Below are 27,945 nucleotides of genomic sequence, written 5' to 3'. Positions count from 1 at the left end.
GTAAGGAGCCCCATTGGATTTTTGTTTGTTTTTAATGACTATTTTGCATTCAATTGTTTGCAAAATTTATCAAATCATAGAAATAACCAAAAAAGTGTCCGAATCAATATTAACTTTTTCAAAATTTACTACTCTTTAGCTTAAACATGTTTCGAGTCCTGTGAATACTATCCACGCTTTTTATTTTATTTATATTGGATTAATTTGGCCATTACCGAGACACATTTGTTGTAGTTGTAACTGTGGCATATTACTGCACTAAAACGATCCTTTTTATACATTATATGATTTAGTTTGCACTCATATACGAGAATCGCAAAGGAGTCATCACAACGCACTAGTTAGGATGAATTTTGTATAATGCGTATACGTACGGTGTACCATTGTACGACACCGATAAAATTTGTATGCCCATGCGATTTTTGTTGGTCATCCTTATACGACACCTGGTTCACTGGGATTTCTTTGAACTGAGCAAACTAGTCTGTTGGCTTGTTTAGTGTTCATTTGACCAACTAGAAAACTAATCCACTGAGAATTTAATGTGCGTGGGGAATACGCATCGTCTTGTCTGAGTGGAATGATGACTGTTGAATCATGTATGAGGGCTAGGAATTGACCATTCACAAGAAGAATTGAAAGCCACTTACCAGTTTGCGGCAGTCATATCAGCAGTAAGAATAGTAATGTTTGTGTCGTCATATTCATATTCGACGTACAAAGTTAGTCGTTTCAGGAATCTCAATAGTGCTTGTTTTTTACTGTAAAAATGTGCTTCAGTTGGTACAGCAACGCGTGTGAGTATTGAAAACATAAGAATTCATTCATTCGCGAAGTAAGCAACCAATACATGATTATCATTTCATTTATTTTAATAATACCAAAGTTTATATACGATCAATAGTAGCTGTTTTACGAAATCTTAAATTAAATAGGTATTAGCATATCTATTTCCACAAATGTTTCGAGACCGTAAACGAATTTATTTTCATTACATTGTATTGTTCTTGGAATATTGTGTCTCGCCAGAATAAAGGACCAAAGAATAATAAAATCGTTCACATATTGTTTGATTCAATTAAATAAAAGCAACACTCCCGACTGTCGGCTGTCTGGAACTGAAGTTGCTTTTTTACAAACCGAACATTTCCAAATTAATGCAACAAATGATAAATCTATCATAAATTCTCGACAGCCGGCTGCCCAGAGCAAAAAAATTTCTGAGAGTTGCGTAGATCGTATCACTTGTCAAGATGAATCGAGATTTGTGTAACTCATTATCCCATCCCACTAACAAAAACTCCTTCCCGTGGTAAACGTGGAGATTGCAGAGGTAAAAACTGTCCCCTTAACAACGTTTGTTACACTAACATTCCTTTGCTGCCAAGATGGCTGTAAGGGCCTGGCAAGCGCCGCAGTGTTGCCATAGTTGCGGATTTTTCCGCAATCCTGCGAATTTTTTGCAATTTGAAATAAAGTGGCGGATTTTCGGAACTTGCGGATTTTTTATGAATCGATCAAATAGTTGCCTTAATTTTTAAATTTTAGATTGCATGTTCAATCAAAATACGTACATTAGATTATATTAATAAATTAAATTATCCAATAAGTGTCTTACAGGGATCTAAACGATTATCCTATATACTCACTTAACTCTGCTCGGGAATTACCGAAACAATCTAGTAAACAATACATTTCGAAACTAGTATATGGGACCATTCATCAATTACGTAACGCAAAAATTGCCCAAAATTGACTCTCCCTTCCCCCATGTAACATATTTTCAAAAATTTCTCTATCCCCCCCTCCCCTATTACGTAACAAATTCTTCGAAAAAACTTTTATTTGTTCAGTAAAAATATGTTACCAAACGATCTAGCTTGCTGCCCCTTCCCCATATGTCACAATATGTCACAACTTCTCGTACCCCCTTCTCCCTTAAACGCGTTACGTAATTTGTGAATGGTTCCTAACGGCAATGTAAATTTTGGGTTGCTGAATTTCAGCGAAATAGTTTCAAAGATTCAGCAACCATTGAGAATCCAAAAAAAGCATGTTAAAGGCTGAAATTCGACAAAAATTACAATAAACTGAAATTGTTTCTATGATCCGACTTTTCTGGTTGTTTTAACTATTCGCCAAATATTATTTTAAATTTTTTAACATTCAAATTTGAAAAGGTTTGGAACTTTAGAAATTAGAAAGTTTAAAATTTTGAAACTTGTTTTAAAATCAAATTTATGAATACTTAATATTTTATTTTTTCATGAATTTATAAACTTTTTTTGATTTCCAGTTTTTTTAAAGTTTAAAAATTTTGGATTCTCAAATTTTTAAATTCCCGGTTATAAAATTTTGAGAAGAAAATGAACTTTAAATTTTTTCAATTTTAAAGTTATTGTATTTATGAATGATTAATGACACATTCATTAATTTTTATATAAAGAAATTTAAAATTACAGGTCTTCAAATTTTTAAATCGATTAGCTTTTAAATGTTTATTCGATTAGCTTTTAAATGTTTAACTTCTTGATTTATGCAATATTTTTATTTTGAAATTTTTTATTTATTATATTTTGAAATTTTGAATATTTTGAATTTTTAAAATTAAAGATTTCAAAATTTCAAATGTTTAAATTTTAAAATTTCCAAATAAATCTTTAAATTTTTAAATTAAAGGTTTTTGAAATTTTGGATTTCCAATTTTTAATTTTTTTAATTTTGAATCCTTAGATTTTATTTTACAAAAACTTTTATATTTTTGAATTTTCAATTCTTCATATCTTTAAATTTTCAAACTTTTAAATTTTGGAATGTTTTTATTTTTAATGATTTAAAAACAATTTTCAAAAATATCTTTATTTTTGGATTTTTAAGGAATTTATTTTTTAAAATTTAAAATCATTCAACTTGAAATTTTGAAACGCTTTGATTTTTAAATTCGTAAGTTCTTGAATTTAATTTTTTATTTCGTTTATAGAGGTTCTAGCCTGGGGGTCATTCGCCTCTTTTTTCGGGATAAATAAATCACTTTGGAAAACTCTCTAAGTCTATGTGCGGGATTGGTAACGGAATCTAGATGAGCTGCGAACAAGGAAAACGATTTATTAACTACGCTGTTCCCGCCCCTTTGAAATTGATTAATGAAATATTACATTTTTTGGTTATTTTTCATATTTTTTCAGTTTATGATATGTATTCTTTTAATTTTCGATGTCCTTATTTTTAATTTTTAATTGTTTTATATTTTTTAAATTTTTTAGTCGTTAAATTGTGATTTTCGATCCTTTAATTTTCAATTTTTATATTTCCAATTCTTGATCTTTTTAAATGTTCCATTTTTTAAATTTCTGGAACAAGGTGCGCAACAGTGGTTTTTTTCATCAAAAACGTGCGAAAAATTATTCACGCGAAAGCGGTACAGCGTACAGCAATGATCTCTTCTGGAATGTTTCATAATGATCCAAGACCTTCATTTTGATGCTACAGTTATAGTGATCAATCCAACTTGAAGAGAGATCTTTGATACAAGATTGTTCAAAGTATGAAAAACAAGTTGAGGTCTTCAAAAATATTGAAGAACTCGTTTTTGCGAACATCTTTACTGAAGACCAAAAATCTCTATTTAACCGTTGTTTGTGAATGACCCCTGAATAATTTTTTTCCACATAACTTCTTAAATATCATGGATAAAGCTTCAGTATGTTCGACAAAGTTGTTCGTATTATCAAGATACATGTTTTTGCAGAAGAGATTATCGGTCTATCTCTTGCGACTTAGAAGTTATTGAGCAATTTTCGGCAAAATTAGTAAAAAATTTGAAGGTAACAACTTTTGATCGGGCCAAGCCGGGCAGCCAGCTCTAGTTGCAATTATAAGTGTTACATCAACACTGTAAAACTCAATAGAGTTTCCTTGTCTCTCGTTGTCTCCAGTAGAGTTTTTCAAAAAACGTCCAATATCTCAGAAAATACTCGAGATAAGAAAGATTATGCGTTAATAAAATTTGTGTATTTTGACGAGAGAAATAACTTCGTAGAATATATGAAACCCGTAGGAATCATAATTGAAAAGATAGGTTTAAAAAAATGTTTTTGGGGGCCATCCAAATATAACGAGCTATAACTTCTCAACCATTTAAAGAAGAGACTTCATGTATTCAGCAAAAATATTCGCGAAAGTAATCTTCACAACTTTTTTATAGACGTTAGCTCATTTTTCCAACAATTTTTTCAACAAAAAAAACCACAAGGGGCAGCCCTATGGGGTTGCACGACCTGTAGAGGTAGGACTATACTACTTAATGTAAAATATTTATTTTCTTAGTACTTAGTGTGTGGGAAAAAAACACCCGGACCGGTGAAGAAAAATCAAATTTTAGACAACATCTCATGTATAGAACAAGCTTTTTAGTTGCTCTCAAACAGATCCTAAAAGTTCAAACACCCATGGATAACCCCAAGTTTGTAGATGTGTTTCGATGCCACAGGATTGTAAAATGGTTAATATTACGCCATGAAAATTCAATTCTTCCGTGACAATTTTGTTTGCCTGCAAAATGCCCTGTGTTTATGCAAAGCTCATGATTTGTTGGGATATTAGCATTGATCGGAAAATGCTTTCCAACGCTGCGCATTGCATACATACAGGACATTTTGCAGGTCACCAGAAGCTGTTCATTTTAACACCGCCAGATGTTCATTTTACTCACTCGCTATAAACATGTCTCATTTTTGGACATGTTTAGAAATCAAGAATCATGATATGAAAGATATGTACAAAACATGTCTAACAAGAAACATAAGGTGATTGTAATATCTCATTCACTTATTAGTTAGAAAATAATGACTTTGCTTAACGTGTTCATTTTACCGCCAGTTCCCCTACCTACCAACACATTCGCCCCAAACATTGAACCCAAGCGTACAATTCAAAATGAGTCAACGCTGATGATGATGGGTAGAGCGAAAGAGACAACTAGTACCACCACGACCCAATTAGCGCATTTCACCAAAATTTCACGCGGCTTTTCCCGATTGATTTTGCATAGCGAAGGGCTGAATGATAACACATTTTGTTCCAAAAAACAGCCCTCCGTTATGCAACACTTTGTGCAGGTTGATTACACCAGTTGCAAGTGGGGCCAAATTCACCAAGTTCTGTAAAATTCCTTTTAAATTACAGAATTGATAAAATTGCTTAGATGAGCTAAACTAATTAATCAAATCCTGTTTTAAAAACTGTCCTTGCGTTTAAACCAAAATGGGAAGCTTATTACTACCACTATATTACTTAATTTCAAGCGCAAATAGCAAATACATGTGCTAGTTAAACCAAAAATTTACTGGCAACATTACAGCGGCATTTAGGAAGCAGTTGGAGCGGTCGCCTGTTGGACGGCACAGGGTGGCGTACCTTCACAGCCAGTGTAACGGACTTGTAACTCAGCTACACTGGCTGTAAAAAACACAGCGCAGTGATCTGCTTCACCAGCCGTTCAATAGGGAACTGAGCGTGTCTGGCCAAGTCCGTTCTTTAAATAGTCGATGATGACGTCATTCATAGAAACGTTGCGCGCTAGCTACACCAATCCGTCGTACAGGGCTTGGGAAGTGCTATCTTCTGTGTGTTAATGCGCGATATTTTGACAAGGTTGTATATTATTTAATTTTTTAATGCTATGATATCAAAAATCTTTGGGTTTATCTCTTGGAATCTATTCTTAGAAGTATTTCGGAGCGATTTGCGCAAAAAATTTGAATATTTATCGTGAGATGGCTGAATTATATGCGTTTAAAATTGGACCACCTTTCGTTACATACCATTTTTGTAGATTTTAAAGAGTGCACCCCCATATCGAAAACAAAGACGTAGTCCTACGTCAAAATTATTGAAAAATCCCACTTATAGGATGATTAATCACGAAAATCTTAGCAGCAAATGACAAATCTTGCTATTTTGAATGAGTTGGCCGAGAACACTATTGACGTAAACTCAGCCGTTTTAACGTTAACAACCAATCACCATTTGAAACAATTAATTTTTCAAAAAATACCAAATTACTTTGAAAATACACGAGATTCATTTTGATAATTCAAACCTTTTTACGGAACATACCGAACTTGTCAGAAAAGTATTTAAAATTTTATATTAATGAATTCGCTTCAAAGGGGTCATCCACAAACAACCAACAATAATGTTGAAGATATTACAGATAAAGACTTTTTGTCTTCAGCAAAGTTGTTGGCATAAGCTTGCTCTACAACTTTGCTGAAGATATAATTTTAATATATGCACTTGAAAGAATGCTGGTAAGTATATCTCACTTTTAGGGAGATTGTTAATAGATTGTAAAAAAGCTCAAAAAGCCCTTAATGACGAAAAAATAAAAAAAATGGGGTTTTTTTGCGTGCGGATTTTTGCGGATTTTCACGTCAGCCAGGGATATCAAATTTGCGGATTTCCCAAAAAAATAATGGCAACCCTGCGGCACCGCTATTGGCATGTCAAAGTATGGAACTCTCGAAACGTGCCCAGAAATCCAAAAAACAAGAGTTCCTTTCCTTATAATCGTCAGCGAGCCAGAGCTTCTGTGCTTGACTAACCGAGACATCACTCGGTACCAGTCAGTTGCTTTAGGCGTTCACATATGTTGTGTTGGACTGTTTGGATTTAGTGTCTAACTGGCAGCAAGTTGGTGTCAATCACTGACGAATGTAACACGAAACAATGAAAATCAACTTTTTCTACACAGACAGTGTTTTCGTTTTTTGGCGCTAGCTTAGTCCTGTCAGTAAGTTAGTGTCGGATTCTGATGAGACTAATACAAATTCCAGTACTAATTTAGTAATAGGTTTAGTGCACTTCACAGTTTTAAAATATGTTTTCCTTAATGTAGAAAAAAGTTACCTAATTTTTTCTCCACTAAAGAGAAATATAACAAAATGAATTATTTGTTTAATTCGAGCAGCGGGTTCGCTTTTGTCATACCGCTATTCTGTAGACAAGGGACCAGAAATCGACAGCCTCCATTAGCTGTATCACCCACCGAAGTCCGATGGGTAGTGCACAAAAATCAGACACCAGACGATACAAAAAAACCGGCATCGAACGCAAAAATTTAATAGATAGGGTTGAAGGGTGGCAGCGTCGGTTGTGTGTGATCTCGTTTTAGAGGTAGTGATATGACCACTGTCGCCAATGCGATAATCATGTGTTCTTCCTGGGAAGTCATCATAGCTCTGGGATAGCAGTCCCAAGGGTTGCAGGTTCAAACACTACCTCTCAGGGGTGATTTTTTCATTATTTCGGTTTTCGTTTAACTAACTATTTCGATCTGTTTTCTCCATATATTGTACTAGTTTGTACCCATCGCGCGTTGTTGCGACTTTCAACGAAATAGGAAGAAAACAGAATTTGTTCCGAAGCGCCATCTGGCGGGCAGATAATCCCCAACCAATAGCACACAAACACGCTCCATAACAAAAGCCTACTATGTATAAATTTTGACGGCAATCGGTGCAGCCGTTTGGTGGTCCATCTTGGGACGTCGTTTTTTGTCGGAATCCAGAAAGAAGGAATAATAAAATTGTTCTCATGTCGTTTGATTTGATTAAGTTTAAGTAAAGCCGACTTTTGGGAGTTAAAGTTGCATTTTCACAAACTGAGAATTTACGAATTCTTTTAATAAACGATAAATCTATCACACATTCTCGGCAGCCGGCTTCCTAGAGCAATAAACAAATGATAACACTTCTGAGAGTAGCATAGATAGTATCACTAATTAAGATTAATCCAGATTTTTGTAATGCTTTACCCTATACCGCTAACAAGACGCTGTTCGAACATAAGACCTCAGACTGGTGAGATCAGTACCTCTAAACCAGCGGATCAAATCACACCCCCGTAATCGCGCAATGTACGGTGTAAAATTCCATTCGGTAGCAGATCAATGAGAACGATACCAATATGGTAATAAAATTAGTTCGATAGCACTTCCAATACGTTACGAACGATTGAAGACACTAGAAGGCACTCGTAACGAAACGATTCCCATCTCCCTGTCGGTGTCAATCGAGGCGGAAAAGCTCATATCATCAACGTCAACATGAATCGCACCGCTCAAGAACCCACGGCAATAATAACCCATTAGAATGAGAGGGAGAGACGTAACTATACACAGCATAGGTTTCGAATTGGATGGAACGACATCGAATGGTTGGAAAATTTGAATTGTCACAGCAATGACTGAACTTGAAACGTCTGTCTCTGTGTGTATAGAGAGCCAACGTCGAACTAGGAAAAAAATGCCTCACGCGTGCTGCCGCAACTCCATCACACCACACGCGAAGGATGTCAGAATGGCACTATAAAAGGGGTATCTCCGTTTCTCTCTCCCTCTCTATCTCGCTCTATGAAATGTTATTAGGTGTTCAATCGTTTCGGTTCCACAGCGATAAAGGATAGACATTTTCTTGTGCCGTCCCGCCGCGTCGTTCGTTGTTGGTCTGACGTCAATTTTAGCCGTCGCATCATCATCATCATCATCATCATCATCATCTCGCAGTCGGTGAGTCTCAATCGCAAATGAACTTAATTTTTGATGCAGTCATAAAACGTTGCTCTTACGACGTTGGACGGTGTGATGGAGGGGGGGGGGGGTACTTTTGTACTTGGCGAGTAGTTTAGTTAGAACAGTCCGCGATTACTTCCTGTTGTCGGTGGATCCGGTGATTGCTAAAGAGCGGATGCTGAGTAATGAATTATAGGTTATGTTCTGTTTGGGTTTTTTTGCTAGTTTCGCTATCCTTTCCTTGATGTGAATAATCTACAGATAGGACATTTATTTTGTTTCAAGTACGTCTCTGAAATAGATTTTTTTTTCGTTCAGATTGGGTTCCTTTCATAGACACTAATGTTCGGTAGTCAGTGTTTACAGTATCGTATCGTTGAACGAGCAGTTTTTCGACAATTTAAAGACCATTGACGCGAAAGAAACGCTACGCTTAAACAACTGTAAACGGTTGAAATTGAGGAAAGCTAATAGAAAATAAAACTATACACTTTACAACAACCATCTTCATCATCATCATCATCCTGGTCGGACGTCGCTCGTCCAATGAACCTATCTATGCGAGGATACCGGCTAGTAGTAGGAATAGTTTTGCTTCGTCCGTTCAGACGTCCAGTCAAGAACGGAAAGAAAAATGGTCGAAAATGATTTTCCTCGATTTATCACGTCTGTGCCGACCGTTTGTTGGTTGGTTGGTTAGTAAGTAATGGTAGGGGATAGAGGCATGATTTTCCAACAACCACCATCACCACCACCACCGCTCATATGAGTGATTGTTTTTTCCACTGCCCAGTTAGTGTTTATTGCAACTAGTCAGCAGTTTGCTGCGCTGGGTCACGATTGCCACTAAATTGTTGTTTTGTGGGGCTGCGAGCTGTAAGCGGGCGAGCTGAGTATGTTATTTGGTCATAAATTAGGCGGCGGAAAGTATAATGAAACTTTTGCGAGTTAGCTCCTTTTTCGGAGCCAAGTTTTCCAACAGACTGAAACGTTGACCTGGTTGGGTGCAACCGAAGAGCCGCTCTTTGCGTTAAAATGGGTCAATTCGGTAGCAGAATAAGAGACCGAATCAAGTTTATCGTTTGTTTAAACTAGGAAATAACTATGATTTTCCTTCTTTGAATCATGAGCTGTTCGCTAACTGCAACACTTTAAGAGCCCGCAAAGAAATTCCAATCAAAATAACATTTTATGTCGTACTAAGTCAACCAGAAATTATATTTCTGGTCATCCCCTCGCCGTAAACACAACTTTCTCTCTCTCTCTCTCTCTCTCTCTCTCATGGCTATATCATAGTGTACTTCACGGACAACGAATCGAGACCCGTTAGCACAATCCATGATAATGATGCCACTAGATTTCACCAAAAACCATCACCGATAGTAATATGGAAGGGAAAATTCCGAGCGAATGATGAAGAAATATAGAAACAGTGTTATATACTCCCAACCATACTCACCCCCTACCAGCACCCCAAAAAAAAACACTTCACCACTCGAGTGCAATTATATTCAATTTCATTAAGTCAAGTTCGAGAATCATTCGACACTTGAGTGAACAGCGGCAGCTACATCATCAGAAGTATAGAAACGAAGCTGACAGAAGTGGTTCACTCCTTTCGCAAAATTGTCTGCCAGTCGCGTCGTATCATCGTTATCATCATCATCATCATCATCGGTCGGGTCGGGTCAGTCAGAACTTCAGTGTTCCGTTATGATCCGTGTCCGGGGAAACTTTATGGCCACTAGTTGGAGCGCGCGTTTTATTCCCCGGTATAGATATATTTTTACTAATGGAAATTGGGGGGAATAAAACGTGGAACGTGATGATGAGTGTCGTTGAAAGAGATACTCAACTGGGTAATGAATTAATTCAGGACGTAACATAAATCTGTCCTGATGAGGTTTTGGTCGGGTTGTTCAGTGGAGTTTAATGTCTCTTAGCAAAAGGATGGGTTTGAATCTGAGACATAAACGGAGCGGCGTGACAGATCGCGTGTATCATCGCGAAGGCCTCGAGCGTTTGTATGTTAAGGTGTTCGATCGCGTGCGCGTCTGTATATCGTACTTCGTGTGTACAAATTCGATTTTATAACCCTGTGCCTTTCGCATATTCACGTGTGCTCTTGGATGGATCGCGCGCGAATTGTGAATGTGATGCGGAATTCTGGAGTACCGTTCAGATGCTAGAAGAAAGGGAGTTCTTCCATATCACTAGAGTTCCCGGTTATGTCGCATTGGAACGTGTTGTTTAGTGAATATAAGCGCCATTTTTTGTTTGGTCCACCTGAAGGCATTGGATCTATGCTACTAGGGCCGAAGATAGGGACTTCCAGACATAACCGGTTCATGATCGCATGAACACGGGCATTTGGAGGTTCGCTCCTGAGACCGCGTTTGCGAATTTATAAGTGCCAAACCGTTCACTTAGTAACTAGGAAGTTTGCGAGATCGCGGGCGTAGTTGTGCGTGGATGATCTCGAAGGACTCGAGCGTTTGTATGTTAACGCTTTTGTCGCGTGTGCTAGCGTGTGTGTAACTTCGCGTGTATAAATTAGTTTTTACAGTCGTATACCCATTCGCATGTTCTTGAATGATCGCGCGTAGATCGTGAAACTGATACTTAATTTTAGTGTATGGCTGAGATGCTAAAAGACAGTATACTCTCCCATTCCACTAGAGTTCCCGGTCTTGTCACCACGGCTGTGAATACGAGCGTCATTTTTCATTGGTCCAACTAAAGACATGAGGCTAGGCTGCTAGAATCTAGGATAGAGGCTTTCGAACGTGACCAATGATCGCGCTAGCGGTGGGTAGATGCGTTTGTAAATTTATAAGTGCTAACTCTTTCACTTAATTACCGGGTTTTAATGATGGCGAAATCGCGGACGTAAGTACGGGTAGCTGATTGCTATTGGCTGTTCGCGTTTGTGACTTTGTGTTATCGCGAAGGCCACGAGCGTTTGTACGTTAGGAATGAGAGATATTGTTAGTGAGAGAATATGCAATTTATTTTGTTAGTGAGTGGTAGTATGAAGTAAATTTAAGATATAGTAAAAAAAGGAAAAATAACATGCCGAAAAAAGAAAAGAAATAAAGTAGAAACGTATAAATTAATCCATATTATTTTTGGTGTATACAAGTAGTGGAAAAGCTAACCACTAGAAGTATATCAAACAGTCTACTGAAGTAGAATATAAAAACACATGTAACATGCAATCAAACTACTTGAACTCGTCTAAATGCCAGCAAATGATACTTATTTATTATTAACGACAATTGCATTCTATTAGAATTTTTCATGCTATGGTGACAGAAATTGGATGATTGAGGTGCGCCGGTAAATTCTAGGAAGGATTGTCCACTATACTATCATATACGTCAATGCTGCATCCATTCCCCGACCCAGCTGTCATAAATACTCAGACGAACACATACACAGATAGACATAGGACTAGCACATAACAATTGTACATTAGTACTGAAAACTACAATTATTACGACACAACCACTTATAGGCTTCTACATTTATATTTCTTTGAATTAGCCTGTTCACGATGACGAAGTCAACCGATAAATCGACATACAATGGTATCCACTGCGAGCTTTGCTCACAAACACGGCTATTAAACTGCTGAACAATGTTTGCAAACACTGCCCACAGAAAAAGGCAATTCGAGGTGAACCGCCAGTCGGACAGACCAATGAGCACAGGCTGTTGGCTGACCGTTGGTTTGGACTGATGCAGAGTATGAAAAAAAAAACAAAAAAAAAACATAAAAAAGCTCATAAGTCCTTTCGGTATTCTCGATGCACCACTATCGAGGCGTAACGTAATAACCATTTCAAAGCAGTTGTCTGTCAGCGCTAAAAACAAATTGGTAAAATATGCAACCGAAACTAGACACTAAGTTTTAATACCTGGGTTTGATAACGCAATGAACAGCAAACTGGTCAGAAATCTGCCTAGTAAAACGCACTGCTTATTGAGATTTGATCATTATAATATAGCACATCTCACGGATGTTAAGAATTATCCTGTATTTTTTTCGAACGATTGTAGTTCGATCGAATGTAACTTTGCTGTTGTTATTGAGAATGCAAACCAGAAACCATTGATCGACATGCTTCTCATTCGACTAGCGAACGACGAATGACACAAAAGTAGCTGGGAATTTTAAATAACTTCCCAATATTCGATTAGGTCTCTCAGATGCTCCATACTGGCGGCTCTGTCTAAAATGGGCTGAGACTATTTTCTGCGTAGCTTTCGAAAGATTTTCTGAAAATCTTTTTAGCATTGTTCATAGAAGCCAGTCACATTTCAGAATCGCATGCAAACTTGATGCATATTTTTCTGACTGATTAGTGTCAACTTCTCGTATCCCCGTTCTGTAAAATGAAAGTAACTAACGTTAAAAAAGATGAGTGTATAATATAAGCGACATAACCGAAATGAAGTAGAATACACTAAAGTGTTTTCCCTTTTAACTTGTACCGTACATTTTCATCGGAAACTCCAAATAGGTCGTTTTAGATATTATTTATTTGTAAATTTTTGGTGTTCAATCGTTATTTATCAAATTCGGGAAAAATTTGGTTTTCTGTGGAATATGGAAGCACTTCAAAGCAATGAACATTTTCTGCAGGACGATATTTGCAAGGACTGTACCTACTTTAATAGCACTATTATTTGCTACAAAAAATCTAGAACAGAACCACTCCTGAACGTGCCCTTCGGTCATTACTTGTCTCGAAATTATTCTCCCCTGTCGATCGAATCTGTGTGTAGCGTACTGAATACTCTTTATTCAAAATGCAATTCTAAATGTGTTTGAAATGAAGCAACACATACAGAACCAGTTTCAAAGTTCGAAGCAAAGCTGTTTGAAATAACAAATCAAAACGCTCCGCTAGGGATGTGATAGTTTCCATTCCAATTCCACTTTGAAACTCCTATATAAAATACCACGATTCTGAAAATGCCCCAAGGAATTTGATCGGTATAAAATACTAATGACTCTCGCCTTCACGTAAGCACAAACCTAGTTGAGTCCGCCCGTGCTTTATAAATACCTACAGAACCAAGTTATCAGATGTGGTACAATAAACATCACGTATAGCCGAAATATGGAAGGTATGTGCCAATAGGTTCCTTATCCCAAGTACAAACCGCCAAAAGCATTTTGACATGAGAATTGCCATCCCAATACACACACATACACAAACGTAAAAATAAATTGTTTTTCCTACCGCTAACTCACAAGCAGCACACACATGTTGCAAGCTGTGTGTTGAACTCAATTCATATCCACCCCACTTCGCAAATAATCGTCTGCACGATTCGAACCATGCCATATTATTTCTATACTCGTTCGTTTCAAAACATGCGCGCACGATAAGCTTCCCGATCAGAATGAAATAACAAGATTATAACAGAACACAATTTTTGTAACATATTATGTTATAAATTAGGTCTTGTTAGTAGTTAAAATAACACAAATTTATAACAAGTAACGATGTGAGATATAGTTTTGAAATATTTTTGTATTGTGTTTCTGATCGGGTTTGCACACAGCAAAGAAAGGGGTGCAAATTCGAACACGGTTTTAACCGCTTATTGTAGCGTCCGGACGCTATAGATTCAAACGGACACGGGGCACCTCTATTTGTAACTTGACGTATATGATTAAGTCTTTGAGGCTTTCCAGTTTACCTCAAGGAATGGTGTGAAAAACATATTAGCGTTTTACCATAAATGCAAAAATAAACCCATCTTTACATTCGTTTGTAAAGGGTGTCCCACATCAAATTGCATCAAGGAAAAAAACGCCGTAGAAAATAACCCATTGGGTAATTTCTTTTGAAAATTTGGGTAGAAGTAGCTTAGAGTGTATTATTTATACTGTATTTTTAATCGCTGTCAATTTTTCAGAATTGGAATAGGGAACCGAACTCTTGTCTTTTAGCATTAAAGCCTGTGAGTATGCAACCTATAGTTTTCCAAATGGAAAGAAATTGGATGAACCAATTTGCGCTTAAGGACACAAACCCAAACTTAAATATGTTCGGCGACCCTCTGTGCTTGCCTAACCGAGACATCATTCGGCACCAGCCAGTTGCTCTAGGCTTTCACACATGTTGTGTGAACTGTTTGCATTTAATGTCAAACTGACGCCAATTTGGTGATAGTTTAGATATATCGTCTAACTGGTAGCAAGTTGGTGTCAGTTACTGACGAGTGGAACACGAAACATTCAAAACCAACTAACAGTTTACATGATTTGATTAATTTTTTCGATTCATTTAAATTGTTTTCTTTCTGTTTCTTAACTCTCTTGTTTCAAATTTCTAGCCTCGGTTTTGTATTTTTAAGCCTGATTTTGTGACTTTTGTTTTTACGATTATCGATTTTCAAATTTAGATTCGATTTAAAATGTTTGATTTTTGAATTTCAGTATCCGAATTTGGATTTTTAAATTCAAATTTTTTTAATTTTAGTTTTTCGATAAGCGATTCGAAATTTTTGATTTTCGGTTTTTGATGTTTGAATTTCGAACAAGGTTTTTTATTTTCGATTTTAGGTTAATGTATTTCAATTTTAACATCTTGATTCCGGATTTTTTATTGTTGATGCTCGCTTTTCGATTTTTGATTCTAGATTCTTGATTTTAGATTTTCAATTTTCGATTTACGAGTTTCGATTTTTGATTTCTATTTTGTGATTTTGGACTTTTGATGTTTGATTTATGGTTTTGGATATTTGATATTTGACATTTGATATTTGATATGTGATATGTGATATTTGCTATTTTCTATTTGCTATTTGCTATATTTCATCTTTCATCATTCATCATTCATCATTCATCATTCATCATTCATCATTCATCATTCATCATTCATCATTCATCATTCATCATTCATCATTCATCATTCATCATTCATCATTCATCATTCATCATTCATCTTTCATCTTTCATCTTTCATCTTTCATCTTTCATCTTTCATCTTTCATCTTTCATCTTTCATCTTTCATCTTTCATCTTTCATCTTTCATCTTTCATCTTTCATCTTTCATCTTTCATCTTTCATCTTTCATCTTTCATCTTTCATCTTTCATCTTTCATCTTTCATCTTTCATCTTTCATCTTTCATCTTTCATCTTTCATCTTTCATCTTTCATCTTTCATCTTTCATCTTTCATCTTTCATCTTTCATCTTTCATCTTTCATCTTTCATCTTTCATCTTTCATCTTTCATCTTTCATCTTTCATCTTTCATCTTTCATCTTTCATCTTTCATCTTTCATCTTTCATCTTTCATCTTTCATTTGTCGATTTTAGATTTTAGATTCTAGATATTAGATTTTAAAGATTTTAGAGATTTTGAAGATTTTAGAGATTTAAGATTTTGGATTTTAGAGATTTTAAAGATTTTAAAGATTTTAAAGATTTTAGACATTTTAGAGATTTTAGAAATTTTAGAGATTTTAGATTTTAGAGGTTTTTGAGATTTTAGAGATTTTGGAGATTTCAGAAATTTTAGAGGTTTAAAAGATTGTAAAGATTTTAGAGATTTCTGAGATGTTGGAGATTTTCGAGAGTTTCGAGATTTTGGAGAATTTGGAGATTTTGGAGATTTTAAAGATTCTAGAGATTCTAGAGATTTTAGATTTTAGAGATTTTAGAGATATTAGAGATTTTAGAGATTTTAGATTTTAGAGATTTTCGAGATTTCAGAGATTTTAGTGATTTTAGAGATCTTAGAGATTTTAGAGATTTCAGAGATTTTAGAGATTTTAGATTTTAGAGATTTTAAAGATTTTAGAAATTTTAGAAATTTTGGAGATTTTAGAGATTTTAGATTGTAGAGGTTTTAGAGATTTTGGAGATTTCAGAGATTTTAGAGGTTTTAAAGATTTTTAAGATTTTTGAGATTTTCGAGATTTTCGAGATTTTCGAGATTTTCGAGATTTTAGAGATCTTAGAGATTTTAGAGATTTTAGAGAATTTAGAGATTTTAGAGATTTTAGAGATTTTAGAGATTTTAGAGATTTTAGAGATTTTAGAGATTTTAGAGATTTTAGAGATTTTAGAGATTTTAGAGATTTTAGAGATTTTAGAGATTTTAGAGATTTTAGAGATTTTAGAGATTTTAGAGATTTTAGAGATTTTAGAGATTTTAGAGATTTTAGAGATTTTTGAGATTTTCGAGATTTTTGCGATTTTCGAGTTTTTCGAGTTTTTGTGAGATTTTCGAGATTTTAGAGATCTTAGAGATTTTAGAGATTTTAGAGATTTTAGAGATTTTAGAGATTTTAGAGATTTTAGAGATTTTAGAGATTTTAGAGATTTTAGAGATTTTAGAGATTTTAGAGATTTTAGAGATTTTAGAGATTTTCGAGATTTTCGAGATTTTTGCGATTTTCGAGATTTTCGAGTTTTTCGAGTTTTTGTGAGATTTTCGAGATTTTAGAGATCTTAGAGATTTTCGAGATTTTCGAGATTTTCGAGATTTTCGAGATTTTCGAGATTTTCGAGATTTTCGAGATTTTCGAGATTTTCGAGATTTTCGAGATTTTCGAGATTTTCGAGATTTTCGAGATTTTCGAGATTTTCGAGATTTTCGAGATTTTCGAGATTTTCGAGATTTTCGAGATTTTCGAGATTTTCGAGATTTTCGAGATTTTCGAGATTTTCGAGATTTTCGAGATTTTCGAGATTTTCGAGATTTTCGAGATTTTCGAGATTTTCGAGATTTTCGAGATTTTCGAGATTTTCGAGATTTTCGAGATTTTCGAGATTTTCGAGATTTTCGAGATTTTCGAGATTTTCGAGATTTTCGAGATTTTCGAGATTTTCGAGATTTTCGAGATTTTCGAGATTTTCGAGATTTTCGAGATTTTCGAGATTTTCGAGATTTTCGAGATTTTCGAGATTTTCGAGATTTTCGAGATTTTCGAGATTTTCGAGATTTTCGAGATTTTCGAGATTTTCGAGATTTTCGAGATTTTCGAGATTTTCGAGATTTTCGAGATTTTCGAGATTTTCGAGATTTTCGAGATTTTAGAGATTTTAGAGATTTTAGAGATTTTAGAGATTTTAGAGATTTTAGAGATTTTAGAGATTTTAGAGATTTTAGAGATTTTAGAGATTTTAGAGATTTTAGAGATTTTAGAGATTTTAGAGATTTTAGAGATTTTAGAGATTTTAGAGATTTTAGAGATTTTAGAGATTTTAGAGATTTTAGAGATTTTAGAGATTTTAGAGATTTTAGAGATTTTAGAGATTTTAGAGATTTTAGAGATTTTAGAGATTTTAGAGATTTTAGAGATTTTAGATTTTAGATTTTGGATTTTAGATTTTGGATTTTAGATTTTAGATTTTAGATTTTAGATTTTAGATTTTAGATTTTAGATTTTAGATTTTAGATTTTAGATTTTAGATTTTAGATTTTAGATTTTAGATTTTAGATTTTAGATTTTAGATTTTAGATTTTAGATTTTAGATTTTAGATTTTAGATTTTAGATTTTAGATTTCAGATTTTAGATTTTACATTACGTCATTACGACTGAGGTATTTTGTGAAGAAGAACTGCACAAAATTTCTCTGAAACGCCACAACTAATTAAAAAATTGTGTCTTTTCACCGAATTAACCTTACACCTCCCCCCTCTATAAAATGACTACCATTTAACCTGCAAAAAAATAATTTCGACTAATTACTAACGATTATTCGGCGTTTAACAAGCCTATTTGTGCCAGGCGTTATTCAAAAATTGTATATTTTCAAGTTAGCACGGTTATAACAATGCAATTTGTCGAATAATTTTATTTGCTCAATAACCAATCGACTACCGTTAGGGATCTGTCAAAAATACTCATTTTGCATCGTTCGTATATGTATAACAAAAGCACTGTTGCCAGCTCTCTAACTGAAGCCACCCTGTCCCGATATTTAGTGAATGCATAATATTACCATCGCAATACTTGCCAGAATATTTTCGCGTGGGGATTCAACATACCTAGAAAAGAAAAAAAATCCACATTAGAATAGTGAAATTGAACATAGCAAACCGCAATTTATTGAAGTTAAAATAAAAACAATTCTTAACGCGAAAAGAAAAGTAACTATTCATTTTTGTTCGTTTCCTAGACAACATAATCTGGATATGAAATAGAGCTATAATTTCCAGTTAAATAACAAAAAACTCAATTTGGAGTGCTTCTAGAAATGTATACGTGAAAACATTTGTTTAACATCCTGGCCGGTAACGGTCGAAATACACTTTATGTTGAACTACATTCAAAATGTTTACAGGCTGAATCCCGGTGAAAACTATAAACTTTATGAAAACCTACTCATCCGAATGAGTAATTTCACCCGCGGTGTACCTCCACAAAATGCCCTATTTCAGGGCAACCGACTGCTATTTGCACTCATCACTGTCGCCTACCAGCAGCAGCAGTTAGCGATTCAAACCACACAGAAAAAGCTGTGAAATTTTTATATCTACTACCCGTAGTACCGAAGCCGGAAAAAGAACAGCACACAGATCCAACCAAACAACACCTGATACCATTTGGGATTTGCAGGTAAGTATTCCGCTGAAATTTTGTGGTTTACCTGTAAAGCGACACCCTTCGACCACCGCCACCCAAAAACCGACCATTCGTTATCCCGGAGTCGGTGCCGGTCAGTGACTGCTGTAGTAGAGCGAAAGCTCTGTGGAAAAATAGAAACATACCATCCGAAAGCGGTCGCGGCGAAGAACACGGTCCCACACGTTCACCACCCAAACAGTCCCACGGGGACTCGCATGGTAGAAAAAAAATTCCCCATTATTTCCCGCGTACCCCGCGACGACCGACGGTAAAGTCTAGCGGATTTGACCACGAACCGAGATGGCATTTTGCAGTTGTTTATTTGGGATAAGTCTGAATAAAACGAAATTTATGCTTTCGTTGGTTCGGAGGTTGAAGGCTTTTCATTTTTTTCTTTCTATCCTTCCCATCGGGCGCGGCGACGGTGGCGTCGTTGCTGGCGCGCTCTGGTGTCCCATTTTTCAAACATGGTTCCTTTGCCTTGCCTGGCCTGGTCTATCTGTGACAAGTCGACCACCACCAGGTTTGTCGCTTTTCTTTTATCGCGGTAGATTGTGTGGTTGTGTGTGTATGTGTGCACAGAAAACTGCTGTAGTCGTGCACGGCAAAAAAAGGAAAAACTAGCCGCGCGAAAGGTGTAAAGAATATTGGAACGACAGCTTTGTACCAGCACGTATTTCATTTTGCTTTCGTTGTGGGTAAAGTGATTACACGCCTGGAGGAGAAAGCGTGACGCCGCGATAGTTTAATTTGGGGAACCGACATGCTATTTGTTTGTATTTCTGGTTCAGGTAACACTAATTTATAACATTTTAAAACCGATTTTAAGCCACGTAGTAGGATAATCTTAATCTTAATAAAAAGAACTTTCTCAATAATAACCAGCTTTGAAATTCTTTCGCTTAGTGCTAGGATTATAATCAATTTCGACTATCATAGATGGAAAACTGGTTTGCTAGTCTGATTCTGATTTTAATACGGCACTGCTGCACTAAATTTTCGTAATAAAAAAAGCAAAAAAAAGTTCTCTGTAAACCAGATTTTTAACAATTGGTTGAAAGTACTCGTAATTACCTACTTTTTAACCACTAGCACAAATCGCTTGCCAAACTTATAACGTGTTATCACTGGGTTTTTTCAACCTAATAAATATATCATGGAGAAGGAATAGCAGAATCTGTCTAAAAACTGTTGCAATAAATAGTGATCCCATTACGCAGATAAGATTAGCTTTTCTAGGCAATACTCCAACGGTCGGCTTTGTGGAGTTCAAATTGCTTTTGATTAGAAAACGTAGGATACTCTCGGAAACCGGCTATCCAGAGTCTAATAAGAACCAAAAACTAAGATCTTTTCTTTTTTGAGTGATCATGTACTCGAAGACTAACTAAATAACTACCCAATAAACTATGCTTTACAGGTCGCATCGTTAGCTTGGAGCGAATCCTAGACCTTATGCCCTTCCAAACTACCAACTCCGCGACACCTATGGAAGAGTCTGATGAGTCGTCTACCTTCCGTTAAGTAGGTGGAGCATCAACACTTCCCGTCTACCTTATCCTTTATCCTTTCCCGTAAACGATGGAGATGGGGGCGGCCGACAGTGATGGCTATCATGCTGTTGATGTTTTAATATGGGTCGGATTGGTATGAATTCCTGCTTTGGGACGTCATCATAGCACAGGGATAGCATACAGGGTTTGTGCATTAGGATGGAGTCCCAAAGGTTGCAGGTTCGGATCCTGCCTCTGGGGTGATTTTTCACATACTTGTTTTCACTTAACTCGCTATTTTGATCTGCTTTCCTCGTTGGATATCATTTAAAAAAACCTTAAACGATTATTATTCTTCTTGTTTATTCGTGAATAGATGAAGTAACTATACAAATGAATAATGAATAATAATAAAGTATGCGCGCATAAAATGGTTAGTATGTCCGATATACTAAGTACAAATTCTCGCCGCGAAAATAATCGATAGATTTTTTTTTTCCATTGCCAAAATTTTACGATGACTGCTATCGATACAAAGCTATATATTAGACATCAGCTTTTCTATTACGATAATTGTCTCGATAGAGTATATATAACCGGGTCGCATTCTTATTTATTGTCCGGAAATTGTTGTGTTTCTATAGATTATTAGAAACAGTTCTATATAACAGTTATACAAAAAACAGTTTTGTATAACAGTTATACAAAAAACGATAAACCTATCAAAATATGCCAACAGCTGGCTGCCCAGATCAATTGAGCCCGGTTGCCCCAACTACTGCAAGTTGCGTAGATCTTATTACTTGTCAAGGTGAACCCAGAAACCCGCAAAGACATGGCCGACGTCGGCTGTTGCTACTTTAAAGTGTAGAGCTGCGGATGGAATCTATTCGAACTTTTTTTCCCTTTAACTAAATATGGCAATGAAATCGTCTAAATTTAAATAGAAATATATCGAACATATTCAGCATATGTTCCTGTACAATGTATTACAAAAATTAAGCTATTTCGCAAAAAAAAGTTTGTTCAAAATTATTGATTTAGGCAGAATCTCTCCATAGTGAAAACACTTTTCAGCATTCTTACTGAAAGAATCTCGTCTATATGATTCTCGCTACATTTTGCACGGCGGGATTCATTAATACAACGAGTATGGGGCCCAATTTTTACCAATTGACCATGTACAACATTATGTAGTTCAACATAGCGGTCCCAGCTTTTACCGGTTTTCACGCCGTCGATTTCTACTTCACGAGCGGGGATATAGACACGATGGTCATGTGTTTGTCGGAGCGCATCTTCGATATTTCGGTCGGAGCTGAGAAGCGTTCCGTTAGGTCATTAGAAATCTGTAATAGATGCAGAGATTTAGTTTTGAGTTATTTTTAATGGTTCAATTGATGGCATGGATTCAGGCTGCTAGGACTGAGGGTAGCGTCTTCCGGACGTGACATATTTATGATCGCGCGAACACGTAGGTTTGAATGTTCGCGTGGCCGAGAATCTAATACATAACGATTTATTGAATACTGTTAAGAGTCGTATGTTCTGAGATTTTGGGGCTTCCGGGTGCGCACGATTTGCGATCGTTTGGGAATTTGTGTGTGTACAATCGCAGTTGCGATCGTGTTTATGAATTCGTAGGTTCTAACGGGTTGACTTAATTACCGTGGCGTTTTTGTGTTTGGCAAAATCGCGGGATGTACAGTAGGGCTCACATACGAGATCACATCGAAAGCTAGAGTACCCCGAGTCCTTACGTGGAGGACCTGATCAAGTGGCACAGTAAAGCGATCAAAGTCAGAAACACGCACCCACGGTAAATTACCAGAAATCTTATAGGTACCCCATACCAAATTGACCAGAAATGCGTCAAAACCCGGTGTGATACCTAAGATAATACTTCCCCTGTAGAATTTTAATTCTTCGTGCTCCACTCGTCAGTAACTGACACCAACTTGCTAACAGTTAGACGATATATCCAAACTAACACCAAATTGGCGTCAGTTTGGCACAAAATCCAAACAGTTTACACAACACGTGTGAACGCCAAAAGCAACCGATTGGTTCCGAGTGATGTCTTGGTTTTTGGTTAGCTAAGCGTAGAAGCTGAAAATGTCATCAAAATCGGAAGAGTACTTTTTCATTAAAGAAAAACTTTGAAATTGAACAAAATCCAATGTACATCAATAGAGAAAACTATTTTAAAGCACAGCAAATACTTCAAAACAAGCGAAAGTTTATTGCTCGAGTTTCACTTCCAGCCAGATCAATAAAAGTCGATTTGAAAAGAATGTCATCAAACCTCTCAGTAAGTTCGTGGTTTACCTAAAAGGCTTTGCGATAGAATTGAAAATTTGAGCATTCGGATATCTTCATAGCATTTTATGATACGGGCACTTTTTATGCATAATTTTTGAGGATGCCGGGTCATTATGCCAAATGATCATTAGACGGAATGGTCATTAGGCCGAACGGTCTTTAGGTGGAATGGTTATTATACCGAAAGGTCATAAGGCGGAATGGTAATTAGGCCGAATGACCATAATGGTCATTAGGCCGAATGGTCATTAGGCCGAATGGTCATCAGGCAGAATGGTCATTAGGCCAAATGGTCATCAGGCCGAATGATTATTCCGCCGCATGGTCACTAAACCGAAAGAACATTAGGCCGAAGGGTCATCAGGCTGAATGGTCATTAGAACGAATAGTCATTAGACCGAATGGTCATTAAGCCGAATGGTGATTAGACCGAATAGTAATTAGGCCGAATGATCAATAGAACGAATGGTGATTAGGCCGAAGCGTCATCAGACCGATTGGTCATTTGGCCGCATGCTCATTGGGCCGAGTGGCAATTCTGCCGCATGTTCATTATGGCCCAAAGGTCATTAGACCGAATGGTCATTAGGCCGAATGATCATTAAACCGAATGGTCATTAGACCGAATGATCGTTAGGCCGAATGGCCATTAGGTCGAATCAGCACAAGGCCTGAAAGAATATTAAGTCGAATGAAGTAAAGTGAGAATTTTAGCGATTTTTTCAAACAGCGAAACTTAGAGTTTAGATTATTTACATTATCTTTTTCACTGCATCGTTAACTAGAGTTTATTTATCATTAATATATACTAATAATAAAACTTGTCGCAAACCAAAACCAATTAGTTCCTTTTGAATTTTTGTTACTGAATAATGGAATAAACAAATAACATTGACGCCTAATGTGGCTACGTCATATCGGATCAAGTGGCGTACTGTCTGACATCGCTACCGCTCCACCGGACTTAAACTAACTGGTAACCCTTATGTTTGAGTAACCTGGTCGAACAAAAGGATCACAAGTTTGCTAGTGAGGGGCCACCGCTTCCAACGGCGAGTGGCGGCTTTGCACCGCTTCGGATTCTTAGGCACTGGTTATTAAGCAAAGCCGCATTAGACTGGTTTCACTACAAGAACTAGAGCACTGTACAAACCTGATGTTTCAGTACATACATTCAATACAAAGCCGTTTTTTTTAAATTTCAACATATCCAGGTATGATAAATCGGTTAATTATAGTCTGGTTAAAGAGTAACCTAGAATATTTTTTTTTTCATTTTTTGTAATTCTAAGGAACAGCTCATGAGGAAAATAAGGATGATAAACCAATAATTTTAATGGTTGAAAAGTTGTCTTGAAAATCACCAACTCACTGGCGGAAGCGTCTGGCCGTGTAGACGGATGTGTGAGCATGCGTTTTCATTGACATCGTAATACTTGATTTGCTTTTCCCAGTACTGTGACGAAACCTCAACCACAGTGCATAATATTGCTGTTGTGGTGCAAACAAATAAGTTGAAGTAAAAATCCAGGGTCTTTGTACGATGTAGCACCAGCAGTCATGATCGGCCCGGAAAGGAAAAAGTCACCGTAATTGGTAAAACGCAATTTTAATAACATATTTTACTATGAAAATTACATGTATTAATTATGTACATTTTAATGATCTGAAAACATATTTTAGGACAAGCTTTGACTTTTTTTCCCATTCTCTGTTAAACAATCGCCTTCTTGGCCTTCGGCTTAATGCCAATTCAGCTAAGTCTTCATTCGGCCAATTGTCCATGCGATTGAAGACCTTCGGTCCAGTGAACTATGGTCTAATGGCCGGACACTATTTTTACGACTCGAAGAACATTTTAGGTCCGCAAAAAATTCGATCTGTTAAAATAATTTAGTAGTTGAGCACCTTAGGATTTTTTTTAGTAATAATTTCGTTACAATTTCTCAGAGAAATTTTTTGAATATTTTCAAATGAAAACTCAAAACATTCACAAAAAGTGCTTCGTTGGCCATCGCGTTGAAGCTATTTTCAATTGATTCATGGACTTAACAAAAAGAAACAAATACTTTCGATTGATTTTGCGAGGGTCACCTAAATTAATTTAGAGCGCAATTCGTCAGAAATACACGATGTAAGCTCACGTATTCGTACCTCGATTGCATCGTCGTCGATATACAAGAGGAATTTTATTTCCTGATTAATGAAAATCATTTTTCGTTCCACTGAGTTATCGAACAGATGGTCTGACTTTTGATGTCCATTCTTTCGATTGACCCAAAACTTTTAGTATGGCATCTGCGTTGGATTCGCTGGCAGCCTCGATTCCATCGTATATAGTAAATATTCACTCCGCACAAAATTACGCTATAATGACTGGCAAGACCGAACGTTTTCCCTTGCTACAGTCTTGCATACCATAGTGTCCAAAGAGAGTGTAAATAAAATCGACAAGGATCAGAACGGACACTTTCTAAATTAATTGAGCTGTTCTAGCGCTGACACCATACCCTTTTCCTACATCATTGAACCGAGGTCGTAAAAACGTCCCTGATGTGTTTATTTGATTGGTAGCCCCCGAGGGGCCAGTATTGCCAGTGATTGATGTTAGGCGAATCCGGCCTACAGTTTTTGCTAATAGTTCGATTACTGCATGGCGGAATGCTGGCCTGGATTAGTATACCTACCAGTTTCTTCCTAGACACGAACAAGAATCCACAACCGACCAACCGAACGGAGTCTCACGGAGTACTGCATTTACTGCCAAGCCGTCTGTGACAGGAACACACCATTTCACCTGCTGAGCGCGTTTTTCTTCGTGCACTCTCACACAAACACACGGAATCTGTTGGAATAAGGCTCTGGAAAGTGAACCCGGCCAAAATCTTCTGCAGGGCCGTACACTAAAATGTACCTCCTGGCAACGATTTGTGCGGTTATTTATGGCTGTTTTTTCACGCCGCCCGCCATGCTCATTGCCCTTTCTTTGTCCGAGGACCCTCCGCCTTGCTGGCTGGTCGGTCGGTGGTAAGGATCTACCCGAAAAATATAAATGACGACTGGAGTGGAGTGGAAGGCACAGAGCAAGATTATTCATGTTTGCGGAAATGATTGAGTGGGCAAATGATTAATCGGAATGTAATGCCTTAATTTGTTGTGTTTACATGCATCTCAGTTTTCTCAGAGACACGTGAGCCGTCAATAGAGTTCAAATATCGTGGGGTGTTGTTTAAAATTTCTGGTATTATAGGTTCGGTGGAACTAACGATTCGAATCCTAGTTTGGCTCGTCAAAAAAGATTTTGAAACATTAACTCGAGCTTGATAGAGAAATACTGTAGATCTCGTAACGATAATGGGGAAAATTAATTAGCTTGCTTTTCGCTTGACTTCTCTCATCTCTGGGAAACATTTCAGATCAAACAAATTTAGCATTCCCTCTGATGTACCGATATGCGCAACGTGTGAGTGTGTTGAAATTTAACCGAATGCTTATTGCCGAGGTCGGGTTAGAAAAAAAAAGCGGACCCATATTTGACTGGAAGTTTTCTGTCCTTTTTACTTCTCGGAATTGGCACTATTCATCAATTTTCCCGACTGAAGGATTTGTTGGAAAGCGGCGCCGGGTACAGCGAGCTGGGTATTGCTGGTCGTTAATATTCACACGTAAATTGGCATTTTTGACTGATCAGTATTCAGCAGTGTGTAAATGGAAAGGCTTTTCATGTTTGCGAGTGGTTGGGTGAGAGAAAAAACGTGACTAGAAAGAAAAACTTGGGTTTCAAGTATAACAAATTCAAACTGAATGATTTTGAATTTTACTTGAAGTCGTACGAGTTGGTCGCAAACATCATTCCTATTTTTTGCAATGATAACAAGTTGAACCAAAAACATAGGATTGAGTGGCGAAAAAGTGTTGTATCCAGCTGGTGTCGACGCTGAGTAACAAAGAGTGACGGACGAGCAAAATCAAGCAAGAAGCCGAATGCTTGCAGCGGCTAGACTTCAGACTAAGGGACGATATGGTGAGCTAAGGGCAGTCAAGAAAAAAAACTTTATTATCGTAAGAAACGTGGGCACGACGAAAAGATGCTCGCAAATTTTAGCTGGTACCATCTGCCGCTCCGTGGGTTATAAAAAATTTTACAGGACATATTTTTACAATATTTATCAAACTTCCTACGAACATCAACAAGTTTGTACCTGTGTACAAAATTACGTGCACGCGTTCAACCTTAAACCTGCTTCGTCTCGATGTTGTACAGGTTCGCCTCGAACATCGAACCAAACCGAATGATGTACAAACTCTAGTTCAAACATCCGTGAACGTACACCGGGTGCGTACACGAGAACGAGTCGCACTAGGAAAATGAGTCAACGCTAGTGATGATGAGAGTAAGAAAGAGAAAACTGGTGCCACGAACCTGTGTGTACACCAGGTGTACGCACACCGTGTGCGTACATTAGGTTCGGTTGTGCAGGTGAACCTGTGCAAGTGTTTCGGTACAAAATAGCGTGTTCGAGTTCGTACACATAATGGGGGTTTAATATTAGCACAGAAGTAGAGCAAACATTGTGTACGATGTTCATTTGGGAAGACTGATATTTATCATGAAAACACACTTTAAATGTCATAATAACATCTAGCACTCTTTGAAACCATTTTTATTATAGTATATTTTCAAATATTTAGAAATGAAAAAAAATCCAGAGATATTTTCACAAAAAATGTTATAATTAATTTTCTCGAGTTTTTTTTAAAGTCATGTAGCGCCATCTACATAGGCTATGACGTATAAGTCTTTCATATATATGTTAAATATATCAAAACAAACAACTTTACCGAAGAAAGTTTTTTGATGGGACGCCCCTGTCAAAAGATAGAACTGATCTAGATCAGTTTCTACTTATCGAGATCAAAACCAAAATTGTTAAAATAATGCTCGTTTTCATACA

The 27,945-nt window shown here is 36.7% G+C and overlaps 2 protein-coding genes across 5 annotated transcripts in view; one reads left to right on the top strand and one right to left on the bottom strand.

The window, feature by feature from the left end:
* LOC131689676 (atypical protein kinase C) overlaps positions 1-27,945 on the bottom strand; it is a 481,953-nt gene that overhangs the window by 352,904 nt on the left and 101,104 nt on the right. The gene's annotated exons all lie outside the window — the stretch shown is intronic.
* The window catches only part of LOC131689679 (protein RER1), a 291,551-nt gene continuing 265,796 nt past the window's right edge, over positions 2,191-27,945 (top strand). Inside the window, exon 1 of the mRNA XM_058974931.1 lies at positions 2,191-2,196. The gene's annotated coding sequence lies outside the window, so the exon portion shown is untranslated. The remainder of the gene's footprint in view (positions 2,197-27,945) is intronic.

Source organism: Topomyia yanbarensis, chromosome 3, assembly GCF_030247195.1.
Source record: "Topomyia yanbarensis strain Yona2022 chromosome 3, ASM3024719v1, whole genome shotgun sequence".
In the NCBI taxonomy this organism is placed as follows: Eukaryota; Metazoa; Arthropoda; class Insecta; order Diptera; family Culicidae; genus Topomyia; species Topomyia yanbarensis.
This window is presented reverse-complemented; position numbering and strand designations above follow the sequence as displayed.